This window comes from Rutidosis leptorrhynchoides, chromosome 3 (genome assembly GCF_046630445.1).
Source record: "Rutidosis leptorrhynchoides isolate AG116_Rl617_1_P2 chromosome 3, CSIRO_AGI_Rlap_v1, whole genome shotgun sequence".
NCBI classification, from domain to species: Eukaryota; Viridiplantae; Streptophyta; class Magnoliopsida; order Asterales; family Asteraceae; genus Rutidosis; species Rutidosis leptorrhynchoides.
In genome coordinates this window covers 686,804,995-686,814,249 of record NC_092335.1, presented here as the reverse complement: position 1 = coordinate 686,814,249, position 9,255 = coordinate 686,804,995, and positions in this window count along the sequence as shown.

The window sequence follows — 9,255 nt, the reverse complement described above, 5'->3', positions numbered from 1 at the left end:
GGTCATTAAACGGTAAAAACCCCCCTTTATAATAATAATATTACTTATATATATATTTGTATTTTTATAAAAGTAAACTAATATAGCGTTGAGCTTTGTTTAAAGATTTCCCTGTGGAACGAACCGGACTTACTAAAAACTACACTACTGTACGATTAGGTACACTGCCTATAAGTGTTGTAGCAAGGTTTAAGTATATCCATTCTATAAATAAATAAATATCTTGTGTAAAATTGTATCGTATTTAATAGTATTTTCTGCTAAAATTTAATAGTATTTTATACCCCTCTGCTTTGACATCAACCTCGAGCATAATCATCAATCTGTTAATCGTTCTACATCATTTATCTTCGTTCGACATGGCGATTATGTAATCTCTAATGTTTTAGAAATTATATAGTATTGTTCTAATGATAAATCAAATGAGTTTAATAATATATTGACTCATTAAATCCATGATTACATCTGAAGAAAATATATATGTAAGTATATTTTCATAAAGATTGTAATTAAAAATTCTTTCGTACAAACTGTTAATGATGAAAATATTTTAACGGGTAGGTAATACCCGAGGAATATTTAGATTTCACATTAATAAGTTACACTGTACATTCTTTGAATCTGATTCAATAGTCATTTACTATCCTACTTACATCCACCGATATACACATCCGTTCACCATAGAATAACCATATTCATCCAATTTCATATTGGAATTTGGATTTATCAGAATCCAACAAGTGGCATAATGAAGAAAACATTTGACAAAATAAAATTTGTTAGAAACAAACAAATTAACTATGTGAAATTTTGTTAAGAATCCACGCTAACTGTTCCTAGCTAATTGTTCCTAGCTAACTGATTACATTTTATTTATCGCAATTTAATTATCGCAATTCACATTCTTACAATTTTATTTATCGTCATTTAATTTCTGTTATTTACTTTACGCACTTTATTTATCGTTATTTAATTTCTGTTATTTATTTTACGCACTTTAAATATCGGGACACGTATACAAGGTTTTGACATATCATATCAACGCATTTATATATATTATTTGGAATAACCATAGACACTCTATATGCAGTAATGAACGAGTTCTCTATACAGGGTTGAGGTTGATTCTACAATAATATATATAGTTTGAGTTGTGATCGAGTCTGAGACGAATACGGGTCAGGATACGTATTAATTAATCCGAATATTATAAATTAAACTATACATGAATTATTGAATTGCTAACTGTGGACTATCAACTGAGGACTACCAACATTGGACAATTAAAATGAATTAAAATATTGATTATAACATATGAAACTAAACAATTCTTTAAGTTTGCCACTTGATTTCATCTTAAACCTCATTTGTATCTTAACGATTACAATCTGCGTTCAAACTTTTCATGATTCTTGAAAACACTTCAATCGAGAGGATGAACCAACCGCACTTCATCTACGGAAGAAAAGATTAATGCATATAGTTATGCACCTGAAAAACTCTCGGAACCTGAACAAACGTTTGACACGTATCTGTGCTAACTCCTTTGGCGTTGTTATTACCGAAAATAACTTTTCAATCCCTTTTCCAAATTAGCCAATTATGTCACAGCTCCAGCAAGTCAACTTCGACTTTTCATTCAAAACAACCTTATCATCACCTTGATTTATATGCATGCTCTTTTATTGTTACCAGAGAACCTTTTATATTCCACCATATTACCATCCGCGTTTAATCATCTAAAAACACAATTCTCCTGAAACCACCTCGGATTGATAACCGATGATTCAGATATCGTAGCATTAAATGCAGAGGAAATAGAAAAATTGTAGATGGTCTGAACGGCCAAAAGTTTGATGATAAAGAAGGGAGTGTTAGGAACGCTCGATAAAAAAAAAAATTTGGTACTGAAAAACAGATTGAGCAAATCACGAAGGAGTCTCTGAACGAATCACAAGGACTAAACTTGTACATTAAGAATACTGATGATTCTGTTTCCGATGAAATCTTTAGAGAATATCTTGCTCCGAGGTCATGTTAAAATCTTGCGAAAAATCTTTCTTCATCAACCATCGAACTTAGAAATTCCAAAATATCATCATAAATATCTTTGATATTTCTGAAGATATTTTCATAAATATTCTCGTCCGAAATTATTTATCACTTCGTGCTATCTATATTACATCATAAAGGAAACTACTTTAATTTCTAAATTTCTTTGGAATTTGAGTTTGAATTATGAATGATTTTCAAGTAGTATTAGAAATTGATGCATGAGTTAGTATAATATAATGACACTTGATCAACGTGATTATATTACAGTATGTCATGCTGAGTTTCTAAATGGAACATGATGATTCACAGGTCATAACGTCATCATGTGCCATGTTACATAACTCTTTCATTCTGCTTAACTTCTGAACATATCAAGAAAATATATTCTTGATAGTTCTATTCTCAGTGATTCTGGTAATTTGACAAATCAAATCGTGCTAATACATTCTTTCTTAATTAGAATATGATGTTTATCCAAAATTCCATACTTACGAATTCTGGACCGTTACTCGCCTTACTAAAGGTCAGGAGGATAATAAAAAGACAAAGAGCTCCAAAATATAAGAGAAAATATAAAGCCCAATAACAACACGGAGGTTACAAACCGTGGATATTAATACGAATAGCAATATAAAGACACGGTAGAATTAAGAATAGTATCACCCCAAAGTAATAGTAGAAGTAAACAGATTCTTCTGGTGGAAGATTGAAAAGAAGGATGACAGAAATGATAACTAGGAAAATATCAAGGATTAGAACGGGATTAAGCATTTTCACAATCTTTTGGATGTATGAACTAAGAAAGAAAGTATAGGAGTGGTGAAAATTAATGGAACGGAAAAGGTAAAATTTATAGTGAAAATATCAGACAGAGGAATCGAGACAGATCATCGCATTAAATTAAAGAGATCTTAATTTCCTTACTCGCCGAAGAATCAAATCTTTTAGATTTCGAAGATTTTCTTTAATCCCTTGAATTCCGGAATTCAACCCTCCACGTCAAAAGTTAAGGCGCAACTTATTTTCTAAATTCAACCCTGACTCTGTCAAAAGTTAAGATGAATCTTTACTTTCCTATTTCACTCTTTGGTGATAGCTTCACTCGTACCCTTCGAATAATCGAATTATTTTTATCCATATTACTCAATGATGATAAAACTCAATTTATCAACTCATATTCGTCATGAAAACATTTTTATTGTTAGCAATGACCACCTCACTCAAATTTCGGGACGAAATTTCTTTAACGGGTAGGTACTATGATGACCCGGGAATTTCCGACCAAATTTAAACTTAATCTTCATATGATTTCGATACGGTAAGCAAAAGTCTGTTATGTTGAGTCTAGAAAATTTTGAAACTATGTTCATATATTAAATTGACCTTCGACTGCTCTCAACGATTCACGAACAATTAATTGTAAATAGATATGTGTGTATGTATATATAAATAATAATTCGAAAAATAATTTGAAGTATTATATATTGTTGTTATTAAAAATTAATAAAATAAAAATAGGATATTATAATCATTATTGTTTAAAATATATCTCTATATATAAATAATGTATATTAAAAATAAATACTAAATGATTGTAATACTCATTTGATGTTTCGATTGATATTAAGCAAGTTAAATTCAAACTTATGTAATTTTAAAATAAACGGTGATCCGGAAATGAGTAATATAAATTTTAGGCTTACTAAAAATGTATTTAGGATCTAATTATTTAATTTTAACACTTTTTATATTTTACCCATAAATGAGAGGGACAGTTGATGTAATTTTTATTTAATAAATTAATGATCGAATTTTATGCCATAATGACCAGAATAAATAAATATATTTAATTTAAAAATATGGAATTTTTCTGAATATCTTTTATCCACCACTGATTAACAACGGGGCACGAAATATCACTTCGGGAGAAAAGTGCCGGCTGCTAACTTCACATTATTAAAGTTATCATTGTTCCAATCACACGTTTCTTTAATTTATTTATATGATAGTATTATACTACTTTATTATTATTGTAATATTTGTTTTCATTCACAAGAATATGACTCAATTTGTCTCTCAGTTTAACACTTGCCATATTAAATATATATGCATGTATATGGACGATTACTTATGCTTTCAAACACCACCTCACCTATCTATCACTTTTCCCTTTTACCTTTCTGTTACAATTTCCATCACTATTGTACGAATTATTGAAATTAGTCACTGTTTGTGTCTCAACTTTATTTAACCACTCAAGATATATACATAGATAGAGGGAATATATATAGATATAACACTTGAGATTTATGATCTCCGTCTCTTGATTCTTCTATCCCATCGACTTCCAAACTCGCTTACCACCACCTTTGAACCATCATCATCAACCGCAGCTTACTGCCACCACCAGTTACACTTGAACCTTCAATCTCCACCCACTTCCATCATATGATCTAACACCATCACCTCTCCACAAACTCACCACCTTGTTTCCATTCTAGTAATTCGATCAACCATCACCACTCTTGTCATGCTACTGCTATACTTACTCGTTTCTGTTTCTAATTGATTACAATAACCCAATACCACCATAATCACCTTTCATCATCTTCGAGTGTGTTTCGGTTTCATCTTGCAACACCATCGATCAATGAGTTCAACAAAGTTGATTGTTTTCATTATTTAAGATCTATACCACTGCTATTATTACACAAAAACGCATACACTTATCATCAAAAGAGTCCCGGTATTTGTTCAACTTCATCGAAAACCCACCTACAAAACCTATCACCATCGGGCAACCTCCATCACCCTTGAAAGAAACACGACAACTACAACCACTACACCATCACACCACCATCTATTACCAGTCTCCACAGCCACCATAACCGCCACAGAAAGTCACTCTCTCTCCTCTCTCTCTCTCTTAGTTTCTTCATGAACTCACACCTCGTATTTCTGCTACTCGCTATACTGTTACTTCAGATTGCAACTACTACTACAACTAGCAGGTATCAGATCTTGCTTGAACAACTTGATCAGAGGAACCTACTTAAAAAAATGATACTTGATAAGTAGGATGATGAACAGTAACATGGTGTGATAATGATAATGAAGCCGTGAACCTGCAAAACCTTCGAATCTATCACAGTTACGACCATTAACCTCTTTGTTTCTACTATTAATTATACTCCAATCACTGCTTCTACCTTCTGTTAAAAATTAAAACGATAACCCATTCTTCTTCTTTTTCCAATCGAATCCCTTCAGCTTTTGTTTCTATTTCCAAAAGGAATAATGATGTTAAACGTTGCTGCTACTACACCTTTCTGTTTCAATTATTTTTTCCTCGAACGCCATTTAAATCACACCATTGAATCATTGCTTCAGTTTATATCAAAAATAACGAGACCCACACGCTTTTGCTTTAGTAATGTCGACTGATCCACTTTATAATGTTCCTGGATGAATCGATATCCTTATGGTTAATACCTTGGGCCGAATTCCTACAGATATTATTGGGTTAGTAGGCCTTATTTAAAGCCTTGTTTCATTCTAATTGTTTTTGGGTCGAACAAGTAATCTGCTATCCGTATTATCCTGTTTCTGTTCGAGGATCAGCAAGCCCTACCCACTTTCGTATACTAATATATCGGTTTCTGTTTGGTTAACACGCCTAAGGTTACTTGGACTAATTTAATATCGGGCCACCATGTTTTTCACTTAACCGTAGGCTTAGTTATAATGTTGGGCCAAGATCATTTTTTCTCTTGGACCAACTAATAGGATAATTGGACTTAGTTATGCCTGATGGGCCGAGTCACACTTGGGCCGAGACCCAGCTGATTAGATAATGAAGTTGATTATGATACAAATGATACATGCTCGTTGATGATACAATGGGTGTAACGATAATGATGATGATGGTATGAGGTTAATGATGATGATGATAACAATGACGATATACGATAACGATACATGTGGGTATAAATCTTATCATTTTTATTAGTAATATTGTTATTATTATTATTATTATTATTATGATATTTATCATTATTATTATAATTATTATTATTATATAATTACTAGGAGTAAGTATTATTATTAATTAAAATTATCACTTTATTAAAAATAACATTTTTAGTTAAATTATCACTTGTATTATTATTATTATTATTATTATTATTATTATTATTATTATTATTATTATTATTATTATTATTTTAACATATTTTTTATTATTAATAATAACATCAGTTTATCAAATAAATATTAAATATATAAAAACATATTTGATATATAATATAATTATATTAGTATTACTTAAAATTTTAGAACAAACATATTAACATCTATTATATAAATATTACATATAACAAATTATTGATTTTTGATATAATACTAATTACTTATATACATATATTAATATAACTATATATTTAAATATCAATTATTTTTACAAAAATAAAAATATGTAACATATAATCAAAAATATAATATATACGTAAGGTATATAAATATATATCTTAAATTAGAATTGTGTATGAATATTATATAATTAAAACACTTAATAAATAAATATTATATAATTAATATATGGAATTATATGATTATATGTTTTAATATATATTACTGATATAGGTTCGCGAATCCGAGGCCAACCCTGCATTGTTCAATGTCGTCATATGTATTTTTACTACAAAATACAGTATTGTGAGTTTCATTACTCCTTTTTTAACTGCTTTTGCAATATATATTTTTGGGACTGAGAATACATGCGCTGCTTTTATAACTGTTTTACGAAATAGACACAAGTACTTAAAACTACATTCTGCGGCTGGATTATTAAACCGAATATGCCCCTTTTTAGTCTGGTAATCTAAGAATTAGGGAACAGACACCCTAATTGACGCAAATCCTAAAGATGGATCTATCGGGCCCAACAAGCCCCATCCAAAGTATCAGATGCTTTAGTACTTCGAAATTTATATCATGTCCGAAGGAGGATCCCGGAATGATGGGGATATTCTTATATGCATACTGTGAATGTCGATTACCAGGTGTTCAATCCATATGAATGATATTTTTGTCTCTATGCATGGGACGTATGTTTATGAGAAATGGAAATATGAAATCTTGTGGTCTATTAAAATTTTGAAATGATTATTTATGTTAAACTAATGAACTCACCAACCTTTTGGTTGACACTTGAAAGCATGTTTATTCTCAGGTATGAAAGAAGTCTTCCGCTGTGCAATTACTCATTTAAAAGATATTACTTGGAGTCATTCATGACATATTTCAAAAGACGTTGCATTCGAGTCGTCGGGTTCATCGAGATTATTATTTAGTCAATTATAGTTGAATATATTATGAAATGATTTGCATGTCATCAATTTTCGATATAAAGCAAGTTGTCTTTTAAAAACGAATGCAATGTTTGTAAAATGTATCATATAGAGGTCAAGTACCTCGCGATGTAACCAACTATTGTGAATCGTTTGTAATCGATATGGACTTCGTCCGGATGGATTAGGACGGGTCCTTTCACACAGTACCTAACATCACGAGATGTTGGTAAGAAAATAATGTGCTTAGGAGGATACACATTACGTCCGGATATCATTGATAATCATGAGGTAATCATCTAATCCGTTAAATCAATCATTAAAATTGAGGTTCATCAGTCTTAAAAGCTGATATTTTACCTTTCAAAAGGTTATCCACTGAGGATCGGATCAATCACAGATATTTTGTGTATCATGGTGCGCTCCCCATTTGACAAGACAGATCTCCCTCACCGAGATAAGTCTGACTACCAGTTTCCCTATTTGATGTTGAGGCCTGGTAGATTTTCAGTCGATGTTAGCAATGACTTTTCAAGATTTTTCATCACCCTATAACTGGTCTGGACTACAACTTCTGAAATAAATCAGCAAGTGTGTCAATTAGGAGACTTTACTGCTATGGGTTATACAAAGTGGTCGAGCGTATGCATTGCCCTGGTTCTGAACAATGAAGGCCGCCCATAGGTTTTTGATCTGGCACGAGGTCCGGTTTCCGACCAAGCTATGCAATCACCGCTCTCTCACGGTTTACACTCGTTTTGGTACAAGTGACCTACAAGTTAGCTTTACTAAACTAGTAGGATTTTCATCCAAATAATTGAATAATAATGCAACTTCAAAGACTATTAATAATTTAAAACATAACTCAACATTTCTTTTCTAGTTTTTAGAACACAATGTATGTAACATGGTTTTTGGACAATTTTCGTTTCTTACGCTACCTGAAAATTAAACGCCTTAATTTTTTTTTTTTGTATAACGAATTCCCGATAAATTTCTATCTCCCACCTCGCACTTGAGATCATGCAAAGCCCTCATTGCATGAAATCAGAAAAGGGATTAAATTTAGAGGGCAAAGTGATAGGGTGATTGTAGAAATTATAAAATTTTTAACCTGTAAATCGTGGAACATGTAGACGGATGCCGCTGAACTTACTGCCAGCATAAGAGCATTGTCCACTCCGTGATTAGCATCAAACATACATCATAATATCAAATGTTGCTGAACTTAATGTCAGTCTTTGAAGTTCAATCACGCTGCACAAAATAACAAACCAAACAAATAATACTAAAAATAATGGTGTTTCTACAACCACAACCATTTTCAAATTAGTTAATATTACAAACCAAACATAGTTTAAAAACACACCACAAGAAATAAATAAATAGTCTCAAAGTAATGTAACAAAATGATAATAGGCACGCAGGCCTTCAGTTATCATACGGCCAAAAGTAATTTCCTGAGCCATCTCTGCTTTGGCGTCCCTGCGGGTATTGCTGCTCAAACCTGTTCCTGGCATCCTGCATCGCAGCATTAGAATCATAAATTGGTTAATGAGGAGGTGGGTTTTGAGGATCAGTGTAGTATGTGGGTGTCAGGCATGTTGTCCCATAGTACTGATCGAGGTTGGAATAAAATAACTCGTTGTTATGGTTATTCCAATCAATACCATAACTGTTCCACCCCTGATCATGTACTTGAGCAATCTGGCGTTGCTCCATTCTCTGCTGAGTTTCCCACATACGATCATTATGAGTCCTCTGCTCATTCGGACTCACCCTCATGTTGTTCACACTATTAACCAAATTATCCCAACTAGTTTGGGATGGATTCCAAGGCCCTTGATCCTGA